The sequence below is a fragment of the Triticum urartu genome, chromosome 6, assembly GCF_003073215.2.
Source record: "Triticum urartu cultivar G1812 chromosome 6, Tu2.1, whole genome shotgun sequence".
In the NCBI taxonomy this organism is placed as follows: domain Eukaryota; kingdom Viridiplantae; phylum Streptophyta; class Magnoliopsida; order Poales; family Poaceae; genus Triticum; species Triticum urartu.
The window spans coordinates 129,505,189-129,532,158 of NC_053027.1; positions in this window are offsets into that span (position 1 = coordinate 129,505,189).

Here is a 26,970-nt window from a genome sequence, read left to right on the forward strand (position 1 = left end):
CGTGCATTGCACGGAACATCAAGATGCATTTTTTATAAAACACTTGTTGTGATTGACCCATGCGGGAGTAATCCCATGTGTAAAAACTAATGATATCTCGAGAAATAGGAGATAAGGTGAATAGGAGTGGGGCGTGGTGGTGATTGGTGGTCGGACTGAGCGGAGGCATGGGGATTGACGACGCCGGCAGCGGTCGCCAGGCCAGTTTGTTCCAGAGGCTTCCTTTCTTAATTGATCAACAATGAGGTTGTTGGAGATAAGGATGAATGAGGGAAGGCCTTGTTTGCAAATGTGGAGAGGGGTGCAGGTATCTTTTAGTTTAATTTCCATCCGTTAGATATAGATCGGGCGGTCTATATTGCAAGATGGCACGCGTACCATCATCACCAACTCGGTTTTTTATAAGATAAGAAATATAAGTATGGAGATACAAACGTATTATTGATACTTGTTTCCGTAAACTAGCATCTACATTCTATTCAACGGCTCAGCATGTGAGGCCTTAGCACAATGACTTCTCGACTGTGTAAAACAAAGGTTTTCCCGTCGCCGATAAGGAGGGGGTGACGGCGGCACGCTTTTGGCTTGATCTAGTCCTAGTAGTCATACTAGGTGGTCTAAGCATGTGTAGATTTATTCTTTTTCACGTCTTGTGTTCGCCGTACTGCCATGACTGTTGATGAATAGACGGTAAGTTATTCACGGGGAAACCCTTGTTGAGCGTGTTTGCTAGAGAGAGAGATAGTGTTCGTGTGTGATATGTCTAGAGACTGAGGCAATGATAACAGATTCTTTGTGTCTATGTGTGTGGAGGATAGAGAGAGACATGTACATGGGGCTTTGTGTTGTGTAACATGGAGACACATATACATAATTAGAGAGTGAGTGTGTGAGATACACATGCGGACATGGGGAGAGATGTGGATCCAGATTAATGGGTGTTTGTGCATGTCTGTGTGTGTTCGTGCGCGCGTTTGTGTGTGAGAGGGAGTGTGTGTATGTGGAGTAGAGAGACCACTAATGATGTAAACCTAGTATAAGGGAAGGGAGAATGGTGTGACATGTGTAGTAGCGTGCTACCTCTTGAGCACTGCGTTGGTTTTCCCTTGAAGAGGAAAGGGTGATGCAGCAAAGTAGCGTAAGTATTTCCCTCAGTTTTTGAGAACCAAGGTATCAATGCAGTAGGAGATCATGCTCAATTCCCATGCACCTACATAAACAAATAAGAACCTCGCAACCAACGCGATAAAGGGGTTGTCAAGCCCTTCACGGTCACTTATGAGAGTGAGATCTGATAGATATGATAAGATAATATTTTTGGTATTTTTGTGATAAAGAGAAATAAAGATGCAAAGTAAAATAAATGGCAAAGGAAATAACTAAGTGTTGGAAGATTAATATGATGGAAGATAGACCCGGGGGCCATAGGTTTCACTAGTGGCTTCTCTCAAGAGCATAAGTATTACGGTGGGTAAACGAATTACTGTCGAGTAATTGATAGAATTGAGCATAGTTATGAGAATATCTAGGTATGATCATGTATATAGGCATCACATCCGAGACAAGTAGACCGAAACGATTCTACATCTACTACTATTACTCCACACATCGACCGCCATCCAGCATGCATCTAGAGTATTAAGTTCATAAGAACAGAGTAATGCTTTAAGGAAGATGACATGATGTAGAGGGATAAACTCATGCAATATGATATAAACCCCATCTTTTTATCCTCGATGGCAACAATACAATACGTGCCTTGCTACCCCTGCTGTCACTGGGAAAGGACACCGCAAGATTGAACCCAAAGCTAAGCACTTCTCCCATTGCAAGAAAGATCAATCTAGTAGGCCAAACCAAACTGATAATTCGAAGAGACTTGCAAAGATAAACCAATCATACATAAAAGAATTCAGAGGAGAATCAAATATTGTTCATAGATAATTTGGATCATAAACACACAATTCATCGGATCTTGACAAACACACCGCAAAAGAAGATTACATCGAATAGATCTCCAAGAGAATCGAGGAGAACTTTGTATTGAGATCCAAAGAGAGAGAAGAAACCATCTAGCTAATAACTATGGACCCGTAGGTCTGAAGTAAACTACTCACACATCACCAGAGAGGCCATGGAGTTGATGTAGAGGCCCTCCGTGATCAATGCCCCCTCCGACGGAGCTCCAAAAAAGGCCCCAAGATGGGATCTCTTGGGTACAGAAGTTTGCGGCGGTGGAATTAGGTTTTCTTGGTGCTCCTGGATGTTTGGGGGTACGTGGATATATATAGGAGGAAGAAGTACGTCGGTGGAGCAACGGGGGGCCCATGAGGGTGGAGGGCGCGCCCTGGGGGGGTAGGCGCGCCCCCTACCTCGTGCCCTCCTCGATCGTTTCTTGACGCCCACTCCAAGTCTCTTGGATCACATTTGTTGAGAAAATCACGTTCCCAAAGGTTTCATTCCGTTTGGACTCCGTTTGATATTCCTTTTCTTCAAAACCCTAAAATAGGCAAATAAAACAACAATTTGGGCTGGGCCTCCGATTAGTAGGTTAGTCCCAAAAATGATATAAAAGTGTAAAATAAAGCCCATTAACATCCAAAATAGATAATATAATAGCATGGATCAATCAAAAATTATAGATACATTGGAGTCGTATCAAGCATCCCCAAGCTTAATTCTTGCTCGTCGTCGAGTAGGTAAATGATAAAAGAAGAATTTTTCATGTGGAATGCTTTCTAACATATTTCTCAATGTAATTTTTCTTTATTGTGGCATGAATGTTCAGATCCGAAAGATTCAAGATAAAAGTTTAATATTGACATAGAAATAATAATACTTCAAGCATACTAACTAAGCAATTATGTCTTCTCAAAATAACATGGCCAAAGAAAGTTATCCATAAAAAATCATATAGTCTGGCTATGCTCTATCTTCACCACACAAAATATTTAAATCATGCACAACCCTGATGACAAGCCAAGCAATTGTTTCATACTTTTGATGTTCTCAAACTTTTTCAATCTTCACGCAATATATGAGCGTGAGCCATGGATATAGCACTATGGTGGAATAGAATGGTGGTTGTGGAGAAGAAAAAAAGGAGAAGATAGTCTCACATCAACTAGGCGTATCAACGGGCAATGGAGATGCCCATCAATATATATCAATGTGAGTGAGTAGGGATTGCCATGCAACGGATGCACTAGAGCTATAAGTATATGAAAGCTCAACAAAAGAAACTAAGTGGGTGTGCATCCAACTTGCTTGCTCATGAAGACCTAGGGCATTTTGAGGAAGCCCATCATTGGAATATACAAGCCAAGTTCTATAATGAAAAATTCCCACTAGTATATGAAAGTGACATCATAGGAGACTCTCTATCATGAAGATCATGGTGCTACTTTGAAGCACAAGTGTGGAAAAAGGATAGTAGCATTGTCCCTTCTCTCTTTTTCTCTCATTTTTTATTTGGGCCTTCTTTCTTTTTTTTTCTTTTTGGCCTCTTTTCTCTTTTTTTTTCGTTCGGAGTCTCATCCCGACTTGTGGGGGAATCATAGTCTCCATCATCCTTTCCTCACTGGGACAATGCTCTAATAATGATAATCATCACACTTTATTTACTTACAAGTCAAGAATTACAACTCAATACTTAGAACAAAATATGACTCTATGTTAATGCCTCCGGCGGTGTACCGGGATGTGTAATGATGCATGAGTGACATGTATGAAGAATTTTGAATGGTGGCTTTGCCACAAATACGATGTCAACTACATGATCATGCAAGCAATATGACAATGATGAAGCGTGTCATAATAACGGAATGGTGGAAAGTTGCATGGCAATATATCTCAGAATGGCTATGGAAATGCCATAATAGGTAGGTATGGTGGCTATTTTGAGGAAGGTATATGGTGGGTTTAAGGTACTGGCAAAAGTTGCGCGATACTAGAGAGGCTAGCAATGGTGGAAGGGTGAGAGTGTGTATAATCCATGGACTCAACATTAGTCATAAAGAACTCACATACTTATTGCAAAAATCTATTAGTTATCGAAACAAAGTATTACGCGCGTGCTCCTAGGGGGATAGATTCACTAGTGCAGAACCGGGTAATAGCATCGGTTCATAAGGCCCTTTAGTGCCAGTTTGGTAACCGGCGCTAAAATGTAGGCACTAAAGGCCCCCCCTTTAGTACCGGTTCAGCACGAACCGGTGCTAAAGGGAAACCACGTGGCACGAGCCAGCTTCGGGGGCAGGGAGCCCTTTAGTACCGGTTGGTGTTACCAACCGGTATTAAAATGTTGGGGGGGTTGGGTTTATGATTTCCTTTTCATTTAATTTTGTGTTTTCCATTTAATTATTTTTCGTTTGCTGGTATTTTACGATACTACATATTGTACACGTTATGCATATATATAAATAGAATTTCTAGTAGAACCGATCATAATATATATATATATATATCATCGAATGTCTCACACAACCACCATTAATTAATTCACACATATATACACACATGTATATATATACAATTTCTCCTAATTGGTGCCTTCGGAGCCAGTGGCATTAGCCTAGCTAATTGGTGCCTTCGGAGCACGATAACAATTGGAAGTGGTTCATGGGGGCGGTAGCGGGTAATAGTATTCTCCTTTGGGATCTATGACCTGGTCGAGCAAAAATCCCGCTATTTCCTCTTGAATTGCTTCTATGCGGTCCTGTGCTAGGAGCTTGTCCCGCACCTCTTTGAACTGTTAAGAAAGAGATCAATATGCATGTGTATTAGTTGTGTGACTAGATATCGATAATGGTGTAAAAATTGTGAATAGTGTTCTGACAATCGATATCGTACCCACTCCTGTCTTTGAGATTTGCTCCTTTCGGACGCCATCATGCGAATGTTCTCGCAAACGTAGTATGCACATAGATCATTCCCCGACGCCTGCTTCAGGGCCTTTACGAGAATGGAATTTGATCAGATAATAATTAATCAAGCATGATAATTAAAGAGATGGCAGCTAGCAAGTACTACTTAATTACTTACCTTGGGTCGATACCATTTCAGATTTTGTTTCCATGGGCCTGGAGTGGCCCTGATGAACTTTGCCCAAGCCCTGCCCGCCGACAAAGAAAATGAATAAATGGGTTATTAAATAGTTGTTATCAGGAAATGATGAACTAATTAAATAGGCCGAGATATAGTTAATAATGATTGAAATTACCTGTTGACTATCCCCTTCACGATGGTGTAGTCACTTGCTTTCTTAAGTAGTGAGTCTGTACTTCAACTGTTCCTTCATCAACTTTAATGATTAACAAGATCCAGTGAAATTTGCATGCACACACATTTGCATGTCTTAATTAAGCGGGCATATGTAAGCAAAAACATGTAGCTATAGCTAGTAGGGAAAAACAGAATTTGTAGTACAAGACAGTGTGACTCACTGGAAGTTGTAAGGACGTAGTATATCTTCATTGTATTTGAGTTCCTTGAAGAACTGCAGCATGCTTTCCTCTACACATTTTTCGTGATATGGATCTATTTTCCATGTGTATTCATTAATGGTATTTGGGTCAATGAACCCAATGCCATAGCGTCCACCTTTTTTCATTTCATAAATCTTCATCCTGCATAATACCACAGAAAAGAATATAGTGAGGATAATTACAGGTAATGATTGATCAAAATCATCACTACAGCTAGCTTGAGATTTAAATTACAGAAAGAAATCACTTACAGACAATAGCAACTGACGATAGATTTGTCAAGTGCGTCTTTATTGTATAGCTGAAATAGTTATGAATACTCAACGGTCACAGCTTTCTTATGGTAGTAATGCTCCTTGTTGACATTCACCATGAGGGACTCTTGATTGGAAATCTTGGTAATGTCCATGTACCATTGATGCAATTCATACATTCTCGTAGGGAGCTTATTGACCTCCTCTGGCTCGACCAAAGGTTGGCCCCGGGCATATTTCTGTTTTATTTCCTCCTCTCTAGTCAGAGACATGGGCTCGATATCGAGGAGTTGTCCAACAGTGATCTCGATCGATTCAGCCTGCGCAATATGCTCCTCGGTTATTACCACATCGCCCACCCCGGGAACGTTAACGGTTTGCCCACAATAATATTGGGCGCGCCTACTCTCATGTGTTGTTGGCACAACAAGCGGGGGGATTGATTGCGCCGCCTGTTCTCCCAGCTGGGGAACGGTTTTACCGCTCCTTTTGCCAGCTGATTTGCTCGAGCTCGAGCTCGCCTCTTTTTGTAGACGTGCTCGATTTAACTTCTTGATGTGGCGCTCATAGTCTGTGTCAACAGGCTTGGGAGCTGGTGCTCTAGCCATACGAATGAAGTGGTCAATCTTTTCCATAGGCACTTTCTCCCTTGGCGGCGGTGGCGGTTTCAGTGCAAAATGGGCTTCCACATCGGCCTTTGATATGGCTACGTTTTCCTCCTCGGACTTGTTGTAAGGCCTCTGCGGAAGAGGCGCGAGGCTTGGACCATATTGAAATCGCTTGCCTCCGCCTGTACCTCCAGTACTACCTCGACTTGTACCGCTACGCACCATAGCTGAGGCGGCTCTCTTCCGTGATTGCTGAGGCGGCGAAGGCGGCTGACGTGGCTGAGTTGGAGGAGGAGGAGTGGCCTGAAGTTGTGCCGGACTTGGAGGAGGAGTGGCCTGAAGCTGTGCCGGACTTGGAGGAGGAGTGGCCTGACGCTTTGCCGGACTTGGAGGAGGAGGAGTGGCCTGAAGCTGTGCCAGACTTGGAGGAGGAGTGGCCTGACGCGTTGGTGGACTTGGAGGAGCGGGAGTCTGCTGACTCGGTGGCGGACTGCGACTAGGAGTCGGATGACACGGTGTCGGTGGCCTTCGAAAGATGATGCAATCCTTTCTCCATAGGATGATACGATGGTTGGCCTCTCCTAGTGTGTGCTCGTCGTCACCTCCAGGAATGTCAAGGTCTAGCCCTGAATATTGGTCCACCACCTCATCAACCAAGACACGAGCATAGCCCGCTGGAATCAGGTTGCAATGGAAGGTTGCCTCGGGGGGATTTGTAAAAGCAAGGGCGTCCGCCACCTTCATGGATATGTTCTTCATTTTGAAGTGTAGCTCGCAGTTAGTGTTCTCCATGATGTCATCCACTGGGTAGCTATCCAGCAATGCATCGCCCGGGGCGGAACCCACGCTGCTTCTCGGCATGGATGGGACGGTGCTATCCATTGGTGGATCATCCGCTAGCTGCTGAGACCCCCTTTGCTGGCTAAGTGAGTCGATCTGCTCCTGCTGCCGCTGGAATTTGACTGCCAAGTCCGCGTACGCTGATTCTAGGCCTTGAAGGCGTTCATAGTCTAGCTTCCTCTGCTCCTCCTCCATCTTCCTCTTCTTCTCCTCCGCAATCTTCTTTCTCGCACGGGTTCTATAGTCGGCGTTCCAGTCCGAAAACCCCTCATACCACGGAATAGCGCCCATGCCTCGTGTTCTTCCCGAGTGTTCAGGATTTCCCAGGGCACGCGTAAGCTCGTCGTTCTCTCTGTTGGGCTCGAACAACCCCGATCGAGCCTCTTCTATTGCAACAAGTAGCTTCTCTTCGGCTCCGTCCAGACATGCCTTCTTCGAAACTTTGCCTGTCTTCGGGTCCAACTCCCCCCCATGCGCATAGAACCAAGTCCTGCACCTGGGGGGGCAGCTCAATGTTTCTGGAGTGACACCTTCATCCATCATCTCTTTCTCAGACTTATCCCACTTAGGCATTCCCACCGCATAGCCACCTGGCCCCAACTTATGGAACTTATCCTTTTTTGCGGCATTGGCCTTGTTTATTCTGGACCGTTCCTTAGATAATTCCGAATCCTTGAATTTCACGAAATCGTCCCAATGAGCACTTTGCTTCTCTAGTGTTCCCTCGAATACTGGAGTCTTCCTTCCTCCCTTGACGTACTTGGCCCATTCACGAATCTTGTGGTTCTTGAATGCAACTGCCATCTTCCTAAGAGTAGCGTCCTTAACTTTCTCCACATCTGCATCTATGAAATGATCTGGTAGGGTGAAATGTTCCATGAGCGTTTCCCAAAGCAAATGTTTTTGTCTGTCGTCGACAAAAGTAACTCCTGGACGTGGCTTTGCTGGCTCTCTCCATTCTTGAAGGGAGATCGGGAGTTGGTCCTTCACAAGAACTCCGCACTGACAAATGAACTTGTCCGCAATCTTCTTAGGCGCTAATGGTTCGCCATTAGGTCTGATTGCCTCGATATTGTACTTTACGCCCTCCTTCAACTTTTTGTTCGGGCCTCGTTTCATCCTGTTGCCTGAATATTTGCTCGATCCGGATGGCTGAAAGAAGAAAGATCGATTTGTTAATATATCTTCAAGTCATTTAAAACATGTGATGATCACCAGATGCCTGCTTATATAAATATATATACCTCGCCGGTATTTGTTGTTTCAAGATCAACATTTTCTTCGTCATGTTCATAGTTCATGACTTCATCAATTCGGTCGTCGTGATCGAATATCATATCACCCTCCCCGGTGTTGTTTAGATATTCGGAGCCGTCATAATCTTCTTCATTCTGATCATCATCTGGCCCGCGAGGATTGCGTATGATATTGAACAGGGCCTCTTCTCCCTCTCTGCCGGTATTGTCCGCCATAGGTTTTGTTTAACTAATCCAAAAGAAATATATCCAAATTATAATGCATGGATGCAATCAATTAATAAGGAAAAACTGAATCAATCATAGTACATAATAAGCATCATCGGACATAATATCGAATACGTCGTCTTGAATAATAGATATAATCTCGAATACATCGTCTCGAATAATAGATATAATCTCGAATACATCGTCTCAAATAATAAATACAATCTCGAATACATCGTCTCGAATAATATATAATCTCGAATACATCATCTCGAATATTATATATCGAATACATCACTGGCTAGGTAGCTAATAAAGATCGAATACTACAGAAGAATCTAGGACACTCGCGGTTCCTGCGGCGCGGGCGGTGGACACCCAAAGAGAAGGAACCCTCACAGGATCATAGTTGAAGTGAGATCCCTGAAGAAACTGCCAGGTATTGGAGAACCTGCCGCCCTCTAACGCAACCATGTAGTGATGGACGTGCTCGTCCTCCTCCCTGACACGGCGACGTACCACCTCCGGCGGGGCCGGCTCCCTCCGCACCGAAACTGGCCCACGCGAACGCCACCAAACGAGATCAGGGTCGACGACGGGACCCAGGGCCGGGTTCCTCATCAAGCGGCACGCCCCTCCAGGCAGCACCTCCTAGTGCCAGCCCAGCGGAGCCCAGTCCCGGACATGGGTCAGCCAGACGTCGTCGCGGACGGGTCGACGGCGAGGATGCGGGCCGGGCATCGTCAAGAACAAATACTAGCTATATGCCCGCAAAAAGTAACATTTTTTTAATGATTGGATTTTGATAACTAAAATTTCTAACATTTCTATATAACTAACATTCCTATAACATTTCTAACTATGCTATATAACTAACATTTCTATAACATTTCTAATATTTCTATAACTAAAAAACAGAAAAAATTTATAACATTTCTATATATATAACTAACATTTGTATAACATTTCTAATATTTCTATAACTAAAAAAAGAAAAATGTCTAACTCTTTTTATAACTATTTCTATAACTAAAAAACAGAAAAATTTCTAACAATTCTAACTTTTTTGTAAGTATTTCTATAACTAAAAAACAGAAAAATTTCTAACAATTCTAACATTTCTATAACATTTCTAACAATGCTATATAACTAACTATTTCTATAACTAAAAAAAGAAAATTTTCTAACATTTTTATAACTATTTCTATAACTAAAAAACTAAAAAAAATGTATGTGTGTGTGCTCACGAGCGAGGCGAGAGGCGACGGGGACGCTGACGGGTGTGGCGACGACGGGGATGGCGACGACGGGGATAGGGACGGGGCGGCGACGACGGGGACAGGGCGGCGACGGGGGCGGCGACGAGGGATATGGAGACGGGGGCGGCGGGCGACGGGGCAGAGGAGAAGAAGCAGATGAGAAACTGAAATTTTTGAAGTGTTTAGTTATATAGGATGGACCTTTAGTACCGGTTGGAGCCACCAACAGGTACTAAAGGCCTATTTTGGCCATGCCAAGCGGCGGGAAGCGCACCCCCTTTAGTACCGGGTGGTGGCTCCAACCGGTACTAAAGGTCCCCCCTTTAGTACCGGTTGGTGCCACCACCCGGTACTAAAGGGGGTGCGCTGGTGCAGGTGCGGTGCAGCAAGTTTAGTCCCACCTCGCTAGCCGAGGGGCGTCCGCACTGGTTTATAACCCCCCGTGCGGTAGCTCTCTCGAGCTCCTCTCCAAAGCAGGCCTACTTTGCCTACATGTTCTGTGCTGCCCTGTGAGCCTACTGGGCCTTTGCGGGCCTGCATCCTGGCCCAACAACAGGTTGGGTTTCTAGTCGTATGGAGGCCGCTTTGGCCCAGTAGGCGGGCTTTTTTTATTTTTTTGCTTTATTTATTTTTGAGTTGTTTTTTTGTGTATTTAGAGTTTCTTTGTGAATATTTTTGCTTTAGGTACAAAAAATTACAAACTTTCTGTTAGTGCCCGTAGTTTTCAAATTTGAATAGTTTAAATTTTGAATTATTTGAAATTAGTGTGAATCACTAGTTTGTGAATAACTTAACTTTAAAAATCAGTGTATTTACTTTGTGAATATTTTTGCTTTAGGTACAAAAAATTACAAACTTTCTGTTAGTGCCCGTAGTTTTCAAATTTGAATAGTTTAAATTTTGAATTATTTGAAATTAGTGTGAATCACTAGTTTGTGAATAACTTAACTTTAAAAATCAGTGTATTTACTTTGTGAATATTTTTGCTTTAGGTACAAAAAATTACAAACTTTCTGTTAGTGCCCGTAGTTTTCAAATTTGAATAGTTTAAATTTTGAATTATTTGAAATTAGTGTGAATCACTAGTTTGTGAATAACTTAACTTTAAAAATTAGTAAAGGCATGAAAGAATTTGTTTGCACATAAAATTTCTTCGCGTTTCAAATGCCAAAACACATAACTACCCTAACTATTACAGAGATTCCCTCCTGGGTGTGAAACACAGAAGAAAGTGATGATAGTGAAGCCGATCACATCCCAGATCTTTGGGTGTGAAACTTTTTCTTCGCGTGTGTCCCTTTGCGCCGTAACCATGGAAAATCTTCATCATTTAACGGGATGCTCGGGTCAATATTCACTGTGAATGGAGCAATTTCATCAAACTTTTCATAATCTTCTGACATGTCTGTCTTGTCATCCACTCCCACGATGTTTCTCTTCCCAGAAAGAACTATGTGCCGCTTTGGCTCATCTACGATGCATTCACTTCCTTATCTTTTCTTTTTCTTGGCTTGGTAGACATGTCCTTCACATAGAAAACCTGTGCCACATCATTGGCTAGGACGAATGGTTCGTCTGCATACGCAAGATTGTTGAGATCCACTGTTGTCATTCCGTACTGCGGGTCTTCCGTTACCGCGCCTCGTGTCATATTGACCCATTTGCACCAAAACAAAGGGACCTTCAAACCACGTCGATAGTCAAGTTCCCATATGTCCTGTATATAACCATAATATGTTTCCTTTCCCGTCTTGGTTTCTGCATCAAAGTGGACACCACTGTTTTGGTTGGTGCTCTTCTTATCTTGGGCGATCATGTAAAATGTATTACCATTTATCTCGTACCCTTTGAAAGTCATTATATTCGAAGATGGTAACTGGGACAGCAAGTACAGGTCATCTTCAATAGAGGTGTCATCCATGGTACGTGTCTGCAACCAGCTGGCGAAACTCCTAGTTTGTTCATGTGTAATCCAGTCATCAGACCGCTCCGGGTGTTTGGAGCGTAGAAAATTCTTGTGTTCATCCATATACGGAACCACCAAGGCAGAATTTTGTAGAACTGTGTAGTGTGCTTCAGTGAGAGAATGTCCGTCCATACATATTATTTGTTCCCCTCTTAGCGTGCCTTTTCCATCCAGTCTGCCCTTATGCCGCGATTCAGGAACACCAATCGGCTTAAGGTCAGGAATAAAGTCAATACAAAACTCAATGACCTCCTCATTTTCATGGCCCTTGGAGATGATTCCTTCTGGCCTAGCACGGTTATGAACATATTTCTTTAAGACTCCCATGAACCTCTCAAAGGGGAACATATTGTGTAGAAATACAGGACCCAAAACGTTAATCTCTTCGCATAGGTGAACTAGGATGTGCGTCATGATGTTGAAGAAGGATGGTGGGAACACCAACTCGGAACTGACAAGACATTGCACCAAATCATTCTCTAACCTTGGTATGATTTCTGGATCGATTACCTTCTGAGAGATTGCATTGAGAAATGCACATAGCTTCACAATGGCTAGTCGAACGTTTTCCGGTAGAAGCCCCCTCAATGCAACTGGAAGCAGTTGCGTCATAATCACGTGGAAGTCATGAGACTTTAGGTTCTGGAAGTTTTTCTCTGCCATGTTTATTATTCCCTTTATATTCAACGAGAAGCCAGACGGTACCTTAATACTAAGCAGGCATTCAAAGAAGATTTCCTTCTCTTCTTTGGTAAGAGCGTAGCTTGCATGACCCTGATGTATGCCGTCTTTTCCGTGCATACGTTGCTGGTCCTCCCGTGCCTCAGGTGTATCTTTTGTCTTCCCATACACACCCAAGAAGCCAAGCAGGGTCACACAAAGATTCTTCGTCATGTGCATCACGTCGATTGCGGAGCGGACCTCTAGGTCTTTCCAATAGGGCAGGTCCCAAAATATAGATTTCTTCTTCCACATGGGTGCGCGTCCGTCAGTGTCATTCAGAACAGGTTGTCCACCAGGACCCTTTCCAAAGACCACCTTCAAATCCTTGACCATATCATGTACATCAGCACCAGTACGGTGGCGAGGCTTCGTCCGGTGATCCGCCTCACCTTTGAAATGCTTGCCTTTCTTTCTTATGGGATGCCTGCTCGGAAGAAATTAATGATGTCCCAGGTACACATTCTTCTTACAATTAGCCAAATATATACTGTCGGTATCGTCGAAACAGTGCGTGCATGCGCGGTATCCCTTGTTTGTCTGTCCTGAAAGGTTACTAAGAGTAGGCCAATCATTGTTGGTCACGAACAGCAACGCCTTTAGGTCAAATTCTTCCCCCATGTGCTCATCCCACGCACGTACACCTGTTCCATTCCAAAGTTGTAAGAGTTCTTCAACTAATGGCCTTAGGTACACATCAATGTCGTTGCCGGGTTGCTTAGGGCCTTGGATGAGCACTGGCATCATAATGAACTTCCGCTTCATGCACAACCAAGGAGGAAGGTTATACAAACATAGAGTCACATGTCAGGTGCTATGGTTGTTGCTCTGCTCCCCAAAAGGATTAATGCCATCTGCGCTTAGACCAAACCATACGTTCCTTGCGTCATCTGCAAACTCCTTCCCGTACTTTCTTTCGATTTTTCTCCACTGCGACCCGTCAGCGGGTACTCTCAACTTTCCGTCTTTCTTACGGTCTTCTCTGTGCCATCGCATCGCCTTGTCATGCTCTTTGTTTTGGAACAAACGTTTCAACCGTGGTATTATAGGAGCATACCACATCACCTTGGCAGGAATCTTCTTCCTGGGGCGCTCGCCCTCGACATCACCAGGGTCATCGCGACTGATCTTATAGCGCAATGCACCGCATACCGAGCAAGCATTCAAATCCTCGTACTCACCGCGGTAGAGGATGCAATCATTAGGGCATGCATGTATCTTCTGCACCTCTAACCCTAGAGGGCAGACAGCCTTCTTTGCTTCGTACGTACTCTCGGGCAATTCGTTGTCCTTTGGAAGCATATCCTTTATCATTACCAGCAACTTTCCAAATCCCTTGTCAGATACACCATTCTCTGCCTTCCATTGCAGCAATTCCAGTGTGGTGCCCAGCTTTTTCTTATTACCTACGCAATTTGGGTACAACAATTTTTTGTGATCCTCTAACATGCGCTGCAACTTCTTCTTCTCCAAATCACTTGCGCAGTTTCTCTTTGCATCGGCAATGGCCCAACCTAGATCATCAACGGGCTCATCCGATGCCTCTTCTTCAGCTTCTTCCCGCATCGCCGGCTCAGCTTCTTCCCGCATTACCAGCTCAGCTTCTTCCCTCATTGTTGTATCATCGTATTCAGGGAACCCATGGCCAGGATAGTTGTCGTCGTCCTCTTCTTCTTCATTGTCTTCCATCATAACCCCTCTTTCTCCATGCTTGGTCCAAACATTATAGTGGGGCATGAAACCGGACTCAAACAGGTGGACGTGAATGGTTCTTGATGTAGAGTAATTGTGACCATTCTTACAGCCAGCACATGGACAATGCATAAAACCATCCGCTCGCTTGTTTGCCTCAGCCGCAAGCAGAAAAGTACGCACGCCATTAATGAACTCGGGAGAGCATCGGTCATCGTACATCCATTGCCGGCTCATCTTCAATACACAGCACCGAAAACATCAAATTAATACAATACATAAAGTTCATACATAAAGATCATACAACACTTAAATGCAACAAACAAATAACTCTCTAGCTAAAGAATATAAATGCAACAACAAATGCGATCAAGATCGCAACTAAGGTAACAATTGATCCAACAGCATAATGATACTAAGCCTCACTATGAATGGCATATTTTCTAATATTTCTAATCTTCAAGCGCATTTTCTCCATCTTAATCTTGTGATCATTGACGACATCAGCAACATGCAACTCCAATTCCATCTTCTCCCCCTCAATTCTTTTCAATTTTTCCTTCAAATCCTCATTTTCTCTTTCAACTAAATTTAACCTCTCGACAATAGGGTCGGTTGGAATTTCTGGTTCAACTACCTCCTACATAAAAATATCTATGTGAACTTGATGGGCATAATTTGTCATAAACACGAAATGCAATGAATAGTTTTAAAAGAGAATATACCACATCCGAATCATAACCCAGACGAGGGCCGACGGGGACGGATATCAAAACCATGGCACTATGTATAACAAACAACGTATGGGTAAGATAATTATACGAGTAACTATATATCCAAATCACACAAACATCAATTTTTTATATAAAACTTCATGAACAAGAGGCTCACCACAAGGTGGTGCCGGCGACGGGACGTTGCGAGCGATCGACGGTGGTTACGACGGAGATTTAGAAGGTACTAAGTAAACCACACCTACATATGCAAACTAAGTGTTATTTTTGACCTCAAATTGCATATAAATCAAATACTAGCACATATATGTAATTCCTCCCAAATTACTAAACTCAAAAATCAATCACTATATAAAGCATTGCACGAGCTAATCTAGCAATGAGAGATGAAAGGAAAAAGTTGCTAACCTTTGTGATCATTTGAATTGATGGGGTCCTTCAAATCTTGGGCAAAATGTGTGATGAGCTTGAGAGGAAGAGGGAAAAGAACAAAGAGGAGAGGGGAAAGGGGAAGAACAGAGCGAGCTCGGGTGGACGAAGGGTCTATGTAGGACGACCTTTAGTACCGGTTCGTGATACGAACCGGTACTAAAGGTGCTGGAGGGGCCCCGGACTGACAACATCCCGCCACCACTCACCTTAGTACCGGTTCGTGACACGAACCGGTCCTAAAGGTTCGCCACGAGCCGGTACTAATGAGAGCGGCCCGGCTAGCCGTTGGAACCGGCACTAATGTACACATTAGTGCCGGCTCAAATTCAAACCGGCACTAATGTGCTTCACGTTTGACCCTTTTTCTATTAGTGATTGGTAGGAAAAGACCATCGCTCGTCCCCGACCGCCACTCATAAGGAAGATAATCAATAAATAAATCATGCTCCGACTTCATCAGATAACGGTTCACCATACGTGCATGCCACGGGAATCACAAACTTCAACACAAGAATTTCTCAAATTCACAACTACTCAACTAGCATGACTCTAATATCACCATCTCCATATCTCAAAACAATTATCAAGTATCAAACTTCTCATAGTATTCAATGCACTTCTATGAAAGTTTTTATATTATAGCAAATTTCCATGTTGTTCTAAAGGACTCTAAAAATAATATAAGTGAAGCATGAGAGAACAACAGTTTCTATAAAACAAATCCACCACCATGCTCTAAAAGATATAAGTGAAGCACTAGAGCAAAAACTATATAGCTCAACAGATATAAGTGAAGCACATGGAGTATTCTAATAAATTTCAAATCATGTGAGTCTCTCTCAAAAGGTGTGTAAAGCAAGGATGATTGTGGTAAACTAAAAAGCAAATACTCAAATCATACAAGACGCTCCAAGCAAAACACATATCATGTGGTGAATAAAAATATAGCCCCAAGTAAAGTTACCGATAGACGAAGACGAAAGAGGGGATGCCTTCCGGGGCATCCCCAAGCTTAGGCTTTTTGGTGTCCTTGAATTTTATCTTGGGGTTCCATGGGCATCCCCAAGCTTAGGCTCTTGCCACTCCTTGTTCCATAATCCATCAAAACTTTACCCAAAACTTGAAAACTTCACAACACAAAACTTAAATAGAAAATTTCATGAGATCCGTTAGCGAAAGAAAACAAAACACCACTTCAAGGTACTGTAATGAACTCATCTTTTATTTATATTGGTGTTAAACCTACTTTATTCCAACTTCTCTGTGGTTTGTAAACTCTTTTACTAGCCATAGATTCATCAAAATAAGCAAACAACACAAGAAAAACAGAGTCTGTCAAAAACAGAACAGTCTGTAGTAATCTGTAGCTAACGCAACTTATGGAACCCCAAAAATTCTAAGATAAATTGCTGGACGTGAGGAATTTATCTATTAATCATCTGAACAAAGAATGAACTAAATATTACCTTCCAAATAAATATGGCAGCGATTCTCGTGAGCGCTGAAGTTTCTGTTTTTTACAGCAAGATCAAAAAGACTTTCCCCAAGTCTTCCCAACGGTTCTACTTCGCACAAACACTAATTAAACACAAAAAACACAACCAATACAGAGGATAGATAAATTTTCCATTACTAAATACGATCAAAAATTAAGGAATAAAAATAAAATTGGGTTGCCTCCCAACAAGCGCTATCGTTTAACGCCCCAAGCTAGGCATAAGATTTCAACGATGCTCACATGAAAGACAAGAATTGAAGCACAAAGGGAGCATCATAAAACACATGACAAACACATCTAAGTCTAACATAATTCCTATGCATAGGCATCTTATAGGCAAAAAAATTATCAAGGCAAGCAAAAACTAGCATATGCAAGGAAGCGGAAAGAAACAATAGCAATAGCAACATAACGAGAGGTAATTTAGTAACATGAAAATTTCTACAACCATATTTTCCTCTCTCATAATAATTACATGTAGTATCATAAGCAAATTCAACAATACACCTATCACAAAACATATTCTTAACGCGATCCACATGTATGCAAAGTTGACACTCTTCCAAAATAGTGGGATTAACATTAACTAAAGTCATGACCTCTTCAAACCCACTTTCAATATTATTGCAAACATTAAAATCAATCTCATATTCATCATGGGGCTTAAATAAATTGTCAAGATCATAAGAAGAATCACCCCAATCATGATCATTGCAACAAGTAGTAGACATAGCAAAACTAGCATCCCCAAGCTTAGGGTTTTGCATATTATAAGCACAGTTGACATTAATAGAATTTATACTATCATCATTGCAATCATGCTTTCTATTCAAAGATCCATCGCGAATCACTCAATAAGTACTTCATCACAAATTTCAGATTCACGAATTTCAAGCAAAACTTCATAAAGATAATCTAGTGCACAAAACTCACTAGCAATGGGTTCATCATAATTGGATCTCTTAAAAAGATTAGCAAGCGAATGAGGATCCATAGATCTTTGGTTCTCTGTTTAGCAATAAATAAACAACTATTCCAACCAAACGAACAAACGAGCCAAGTAAGACATCAAAGCAAATGGAAAGACGAACAGAAGAAGGGCGGATAAAACGACAAGGGTGAAGTGGGGGCGAGGAAAATGAGAGGCAAAGTAGCGTAATTATTTCCCTCAGTTTTTGAGAACCAAGGTATCAATCCAGTAGGAGATCACGCTCAAGTCCCACGCACCTACACAAACAAATAAGAACCTCGCAACCAACGCGATAAAGGGGTTGTCAAGCCCTTCACGGTCACTTAAAAGAGTGAGATCTGATAGATATGATAAGATAAGATTTTTGGTATTTTTATGATAAAGAGAAATAAAGATGCAAAGTAAAATAAATGGCAAAGGAAATAACTAAGTGTTGGAAGATTAATATGATGGAAGATAGACCCGGGGGCCATAGGTTTCACTAGTGGCTTCTCTCAAGAGCATAAGTATTACGGTGGGTAAACGAATTACTGTCGAGCAATTGATAGAATTGAGCATAGTTATGAGAATATCTAGGTATGATCATGTATATAGGCATCACGTCCGAGACAAGTAGACCGAAACGATTCTGCATCTACTACTATTACTCCACACATCGACTGCTATCCAACATGCATCTAGAGTATTAAGTTCATAATAATAGAGTAATGCTTTAAGGAAGATGACATGATGTAGAGGGATAAACTCATGCAATATGATATAAACCCCATCTTTTTATCCTCGATGGTAACAATACAATACGTGCCTTGCTACCCCTGCTGTCACTGGGAAAGGACGCCGCAAGATTGAACCCAAAGCTAAGCACTTCTCCCATTGCAAGAAACATCAATCTAGTAGGCCAAACCAAATTGATAATTCAAAGAGACTTGCAAAGATAAACCAATCATACATAAAAGAATTCAGAGGATAATCAAATATTGTTCATAGATAATCTGGATCATAAACCCACAATTCATCGGATCTCGACAAACACATCGCAAAAGAAGATTACATAGAATAGATCTCCAAGAGAATCGAGGTGAACTTTGTATTGAGATCCAAAGAGAGAGAATAAGCCATCTAGCTAATAACTATGGACCCGTAGGTCTGAAGTAAACTACTCACATATCATCGGAGAGGCCATGGAGTTGATGTAGAGGCCCTCTGTGATCAATGCCCCCTCCGACGGAGCTCCGGAAAAGGCCCCGAGATGGGATCTCTCGGGTACATAAGGTTGCGGCGGTGGAATTAGGTTTTCGTGGTGCTCCTGGATGTTTCGGGGTACGTGGATATATATAGGAGGAAAAATCACATCGGTGGAGCAACGGAGGGCCCACGATGGTGGAGGGCGCGCCCAGGGGGTAGGCGCGGCCCCCTGCCTCGTGCCCTCCTCGATCGTTTCTTGACGCCCACTCCAAGTCTCCTGGTTCACGTTCGTTGAGAAAATCACGTTCCCGAAGGTTTCATTCCGTTTGGACTTCGTTTGATATTCCTTTTCTTCGAAACCCTAAAATAGGCACAAAAAACAGCAATTTGGGCTGGCCTCCGATTAGTAGGTTAGTCCCAAAAATGATATAAAAGTGTAAAATAAAGGCCATTAACATCCAAAATAGATAATATAATAGCATGGAGCAATCATAAATTATAGATACGTTGGAGATGTATCATAGCGGGATAGCATGGGTGCGGGCGGGGGAGCAGACTATTTGGAAGAGACATCGAGAGTGTGTGGGAGAGGGGTGTGAGAGCGAGAGAGAGAGAGAGAGCTAGAGACGGAGAGAGAGAGAGAGAGAGAGGAAGAGAGGGGGCGAGAGAGGGGGCGTTTGTGTCCATAAATGGCGTATAGATAGGGAGACAATGTTGATGTTGTTTGAAATTGGCCTATGTACGGAGACACAAGGGAAGCGAGTCATCGTGTGTGTGATAGGGACTTCATGAGAGATCTAGAATAGATGGTGTAGAGAACAATGTGCGAGATCGAGAACGATGATACATTAGGGAGCTATGGAAAGAGTCATGACATATATGTATACAGGGAGGAGCTGGGGCGGGTCCGCATGTGGGAGAGATAGAAAGAGGAGGGTGGTGCACAAGGAGACAAAGTGTGCTTATTTGCAGTGGGGGTGATGTGTGAGGTGAGTGTGCGAGAACCACATAACTAGGGAGATAGACGTTTGGGGGCGACGTTTTGTGTGTATGGGAGAGATACACTCTACATAGTGCGTGTGCTTGGGAAAGAGAGATGCCAGAAGACCTAGCTAGAGAGTGGGGGAAGAGATCTGTGCATGGCCAAGAGACAAAGTGATAGATACCTATATTGGGGTTCGGACTTTAGAAGAGAGAGAGGGGTGTTAATGTGCTCGTGTGTTGGTGTTTGTGGGAGAGAACGAGTTCTTTGTGTGGGGGGAGGGGTGGGCGACGAGGGGGGGGGGTTGGCTTCAGATAAAGAGTGAGGTGTCTATATTTGAGGGACTTTAGCGTAATTGAGATATACATGGTCAATAGTGAGTGCACTCATGGTTGATCAATTTATTTCACAATTTGGACTATGAGATAACGATACTTTTGAACATGCGTGCTATACCTTGATGAACCAGAATTACAAACCTGAGATTGGAATTCTGGAATTCGACTCCATCATTAGCTTTTGTAATTCATTTAAACGGAGGTACATTTTTAAGCCGGGATTTCGTGATTTCAAATTCATATATCAAACCTACAGATATACACATACGGGCATGTTCAAACTTTATAATCATCCACTTTATTCATACACATACACATTTTTGCTTTTCTCATCATATTTAGGATAAACACATTTGGAATTTCATTTGAATTGGACCGTATGATGGTATTTGCTTGTAGTAGCTCAATGATCCATATTTCAATTGAATGGGCAATCTAAGTTTCGAGTTGGAGACATTGATTTTCAAAACTTGCACTTTTTTATGTGCAAAACAAACAAATTCTTGGCCATGATATCATACTCGACCGTACAAGAGCAGAATATAATTTCAGGCGCCAAAAACTTTCAAACTTCTCGCTCACATCGAAATATCTCGTGCCCGAAAGTTTAGCCCTGCGATATTCTTGTTTTACCCCTGCCACATGAACGGAAAAAGGCTGCTTTGGTAACTTCATTATTTCCCCCTCTTTGCCCCCAACATTCTTCCCCAGAGCCCCTCCCCTTCTCCTCCCCGACCCCCAACCATGGCAAGCCGCCGAATCTAGTCCTCCACCGCAGCGGTGGACCTCACACCCCGACGGATCTACCTTCTGCACCTTGGAACCCCGAACTGCCAACTCACCACTTCACCGGAGCCGCTTCAGCGACTGGCTTGTCCACCGCTCCAGATCTCCTTGACCGCCATCATGGTCCACCGCACCGGATCTGCTTAACCGGCGCCCTCATCCACCACAATGTAGGCCCTTCACTGACTCCCACGTTCGTCCCTTCACTGGCCCTTCATACAAGCCCTCGTCCGCCGCAACAGATCCGCCTCACCGAAAGCACTGTACAATGCGCCCGTCGTAGCCTTCGTCCACTGCACCGGACCCGCTCCACGGACGCCATATTCAACTCCACCTGCCCTGCTTTACTGACGCCGCAGCCTCATCAGGTTATTTCGATTCGTACCACAGATGAGCTTTCTTGTATGTTGACAGGCGCCGCAACCGTAGCACTGGAGCCGCTTCAGCGATGGCGACAGCCGGCCCAAACTCAACCGCAACATGAGCACCATCGACGATCCTTAGCTATCAAGTATGACAACGATACCCACAGGCCACCGAGAATCAGGTACTATTATCCAACGGCCGGCGCCTACGTTCACTTTCTTAGCATAAGCACCACACCTTTGAATTTCTTCAGGGCATCATTCAGTTTTTCATGAGACGCGTTATTCTACTTGCACCTGTAGGGCCATACTTCTGGTAGTGAACATGTTACATGTGCCAAATTACATACTAGTGCACATATAGTTAATATGCTTTAGTTTTGTCCTAAGTATTACTATACTTCCTAGATATCACTTTCTACTATTTTACTTCTTACATGCTATATTTATGATAATGGTGTTGTTCTGATGCCACCTGTTGGTTCCATCAGACTGCTTCATGCTCTCTATGCTTAATTACACATCAGCAAACTAGCATGTGCTTCCGCTGGTTTTTGTTCGTCTTACCCTACATTTTCTGATGCTAGCTATTACATCACTGCTCTGAGCCTCTGTTGTTACTTTTTTGTGTGTTCTTGATCTTCCCAAGTTGCGTGACTAATTTGATGCTTCTATTAATTATGGAGCTGCCAACCCCATCAAGCAAAATATTTGTTCTTTTGGGGCTGGCACCTCGAACAAGCATAAAAATAGAGGGAAGCAGATATATTGTCGTGTATGCACACACCCTTCTTTCATTAGTTTAGATGAACCATTTATGATCAATTCGAACCAATGCATGCGATTAAAATTAATTTTACCTAAATAGAGGGTGCGAAATAAACTGCAACAAGTAGATTTGCAACCACGGGATGCTGACGGTATCTTCAAAGAACATTGCAACAGCAGCGAGGCTTCACAGCAACATATGGTAAGCCAGTGTGTTTTATTACATGTGAAATGTAATGCGTGTGGGCTGCTTTCTTGGCTTGTGCCTTCAACCTGTAATCCTACAAAATAACAAATAGTTTAGTTGTCTGGTTTGTTGTATTGCTTGATTCGAATGCTTGTTTGTTACTTGTTACGCTATACCTGAGTTGGCCAATATGTCAGAAGTGCCTGCTGTACTTTGAGTCCTTAACTTTTCCTCTGAACTTCATCACAAGACTGTCTTCGTAGTTTATATGAGGCCACACTGTTAAGTGCTTTCCCAGATTATTTTAACTGCTTAGATCCCTTGTCAACTTAAATATAGCGGTGGTACACTCCCTTTCAACTAGGGATGTCAACTGGGTCCCGTTTAATCCTGATTAAAGTCCACTATTGGTATGATAGTTCAAAAGAGTTTTTGTTTTTTGAGGAAAATGAACCAGGGAGCTAGCAAAAACTAACTAGATGGGACTGGCGGATGTCGTTTATTTGCCACTTACATCCGTAGTTTCATCGTACCATTTTAATTTCTTTTCGGTTGATGCTGCTTCGAACCATTTAAATATAGCTTGCCATGCTCGGCAATAATTCGTATGTCGTTTACCATGTAAGCTTACTGCCTGGATCATGCGATAACTATATCTTACTTATGTCTAGCGGAAACCTTTCAGGATGCCGTTCACACTAGGACACAATCTAAACAACCCCAGAATCTATTTGTGGAAGCAATGCGCCATCCATGTTACCAGATGGTAGCAGTTTAGAGGCAACACTGCCGGAGAGCAGTCTGAGCACATATATTATAGTTTTTGAGGCTCTACTAGAGGCGGAAAGAGATGGTGTAGCTGCCATGAATGAGGTAATCTCGATCTTGAAGCAGGAAATTATGCAATTAGTTGCACGCATTATGCAAGCAACCCAAGAATTGGAGGAAGTAAGAATGTTGCATTTGAAGATGGAGGAGGTCCTGCTGCTTCTGCTATCTGAAGCCCAGGGTAATCCCAGTTCTTCTTTAGATAGCAGATGAAATTGTCATTAGATTATTGTACTTGCATGTTGTGTCATGTCTCTGAATGGATTATGTTCTAAGACCCCCTATGTTGTCCATGTGTTGCAATGATCCGAATTTTTTAGGCGAGGTAATCCTGAGTACTTGTATGATTGACATAAGGTGAACTATTTTTCGTGTGAGCATATTGTATTGGATGAAATAACTGTTTGACTCAAAGTGTATCCAACCTACTGAATTTGAAGATCACGGCATTTCTAAATCATAATCATATATAAGGTGGAATAAATCTTTGTTGTGGTTTTGAAGAAATAAATAACAAAACGTAGAATTATCTGTGCATATTCGTAATCGAATAAAAATTGGATTTGGATTTAGTTGCCAGGGCCCAGGGCAAACGTGAATGCTAGTTCTCCCAAGTTTTGAACGAAGCGGCTAAACACCCACTATCATTTGTGGGCTGCCCGAAGCAAGTGTTTGCAAGATGGAAATTACTGTCTACCCCTGACACTTGACATCCTTATGGACCAGATTTACACTGCTGTCGATAGGGGTAGACTAGTAACTTCAATCAGACGTAACACGACGGCCTCTGAGCCCATTCATACACGGTGGACGCCAAACGTGGGCGGCAAAGCACATTTAATTCAAGCTCGTCCGAAAGACATGTGTCTCTCCCTCCATTTCCCCATTCATTCACGGTGGGCAGCAAAACAAACTCTCCTCGTCCGAAATCGATGTAGGCTAATATTTTTAATAGGGGCAGATGTGTGACTTCCCTCAGACGTGACACAACCGCCCTACCTGTCAGCGCCATTCATACACCATGGGCGGCAAAACACCCTCTCCTCGCCCGAAATCGTTATCGGCAAATATTTGGGAGATGCGCGATTACCGTCCTATTCCCAACCGACGTGATGTCCGAAATTTTAAACGGGGGATAAGTTCGTAACTTTCCCACATTTCAGACAAGCGCGTCCCAAAGTTTGAGATCCCCCCTCCCCCTCCATTTCCCCATTCATACACTGTCGGCGCCACGACAACCTCCCCACTGCGGCGAGCCTCCTCCGTCCGCCACCCCATCCTCCACCTTGCCGGAGCCGCTACCCCTACCTCGTCGTCCACTGCAACAGATGGACGTCTCTCATCCACGACGACGGACCAGAATCCTTTCATCGCGTTGTCTCGCTTCATCAGCGTCGTCGTCCACCTTGCAGTTGCCGCTCCTATAACCACCTCATGCACGGCAACAGGATTTATCCCCCGACCCGGCCGTCTGCCATCTAAAGTCTTCTTTCCCGCCGCCGACAGCCATCGCACCCGCAGCACCCTCAACGTATCAGCAGGGGCCTACACGGCGTCGCTAGAGAGGTGGTACTCTTCCATATGTGCTTAAGTTATTGATCTCTCCCGGAAAATAGATCTTAAATTGTTTACTATACTTTTCTTGTCCGTACCAAATCGTACTGGCTAGTTGAATGCAAACATTGGTTGCGAAGTAGCTTTGTCCGGTTTGCACCTTCAGATCCGCCATGTCACGACCACTATACTCGTAAAGCTTATGGTTTCCCCCCTTTATATTCACTACCATCATCGTAGGTGCTTCACTGCTTCGTGTCGTGCTAGCACTGCTCCTCAAGACCTCAACCCATCAAGCGAAACAACATGCCACTCATAATTCCAAAGCTTACGTGTTGAAATACGAATATGATATGATGCACACATTACTAAAACAGAGAACGTTTAATTGGTCACCTAATGTTCCTATATTCATTTCGAAAAGCATGTTCGCCACCCACTGGTCCAGCTAGTTCCACTTTCCTGATTTTAATCTTGATGCTTAGGGTTTCCCCCTTTTATCTACTCTACTATGATCTGCGTAGGTGCTTTCTGTCGTACTAGCATTACTCCACCCTTTAAGCTAAACAACACAACACTCAAAATTCCAAAGCTTAGTTGTTCAAATATGATTGTGATATGATACTGATATTAGCTAACACACACATTTAATTGGTTAGCTAAAGGTCCTACTTGAGTTTCCAAATGCATGTCGCGACATATAGAGAGACAGCATAATTGCATTTCTTTGTCACTTGTTGACTATACTTTCTTGTCCATACCAAATCTTAATTGTTATTTCAAAGCAAACATCAGTTGCTAACTACCCTTTGCGCGGTTTGCAACTTCAGATCTGCCATCCCACTGCCACGGTCAACACTATACTCATGATGCTTACTGTTGGGGATATTACTATCAGTTGAGACCCGCCCAGGAGGGGCCGGGTCAGCCCCAATGGCGGGTTATGCAAGAAGCCTAGTAAACATTCAAGATTGTAGTTTATTAAGTCTTATAGAAGGCCCAAAGGCCTGAAGGCGGTTTAAGGCCTAAAATTATGAACCGCCATATGTAAGGAAAGACTTGTAAAGAAAGGCATGTAAAGGAAGTCACCGAGCCGAACACGATTATGAGCCGGTCGGGACTCTGTAGGTCACCAGGTGTCAACCCATGTATATAAGGGGACGACCCGGTGGCGGCTTAGAGCAAGAAACAACCAATCGATAACCAAGCCGGCGAGTTGAGTCTCTTGGAGATCGAAACCCTAGCAATACCAAACCCATCTAGACGTAGGCTTTTACCTTCATCGTAAGGGGCCGAACTAGTATAAAAACTCTCTCGTGTCCTTTGTCCCAATTAACCCCTTTAAGCTTCCTAGTGCGACGGCCCTACGACTAAGTCCTTGCTCTAGGAAATCTGCTGTGACAATTCCATGATAGTTGGCGCCCACCGTGGGGCCAGAGCACGGTGGATTTGAGTTCTTCAAGGGCAACTTCGAAGGGCTCAAGGGATACGCTGTGGGCTGGATGACCAAGAGTCGTCACGGCAAGCTCTACATCGACGACGAAGGCTGGGGCCCCGAGGCCGGATCAATTGAGTACAGGTACCGGGTCCCCTTTGGCGGAATCCACGTCTTCATCGGCCGGATCGGCGAGTCAGGCCCTGAGCCGGACGTCCACACCAACCTCATCGAAACGGCTCAGCGCGCAAGGATCACCCGTGTTCAATCTGTCGTGAAGCATGCTTTTGTAGGCCGCGTCCACGGTGGTGAATACTCGGAAGGATCGGTGGAGGGTGGTGAGACGGCTATCTGTTCTGACACTGCATCATCAGCGGGCGAGACGAACTCTTTGTACCAGCTGCAGGACGGCATGCTTGGGGGTTGTTCCGATGGCAGCAGTATTCCGGACCCCCTTGAGCCGTCGAATTGGGCCGGAGTCTTCATGGCAGGGACGCAGCCCGGGCAGAACTCTACAGCAGCGGCAGCAACAGGTACCGGGGCGGCTGCTACCGGGTCAGGAGACCCCGCGCGCCCCCCGGCTCAGATTCTAATGGACCTCATGGATAAATTGACGACCC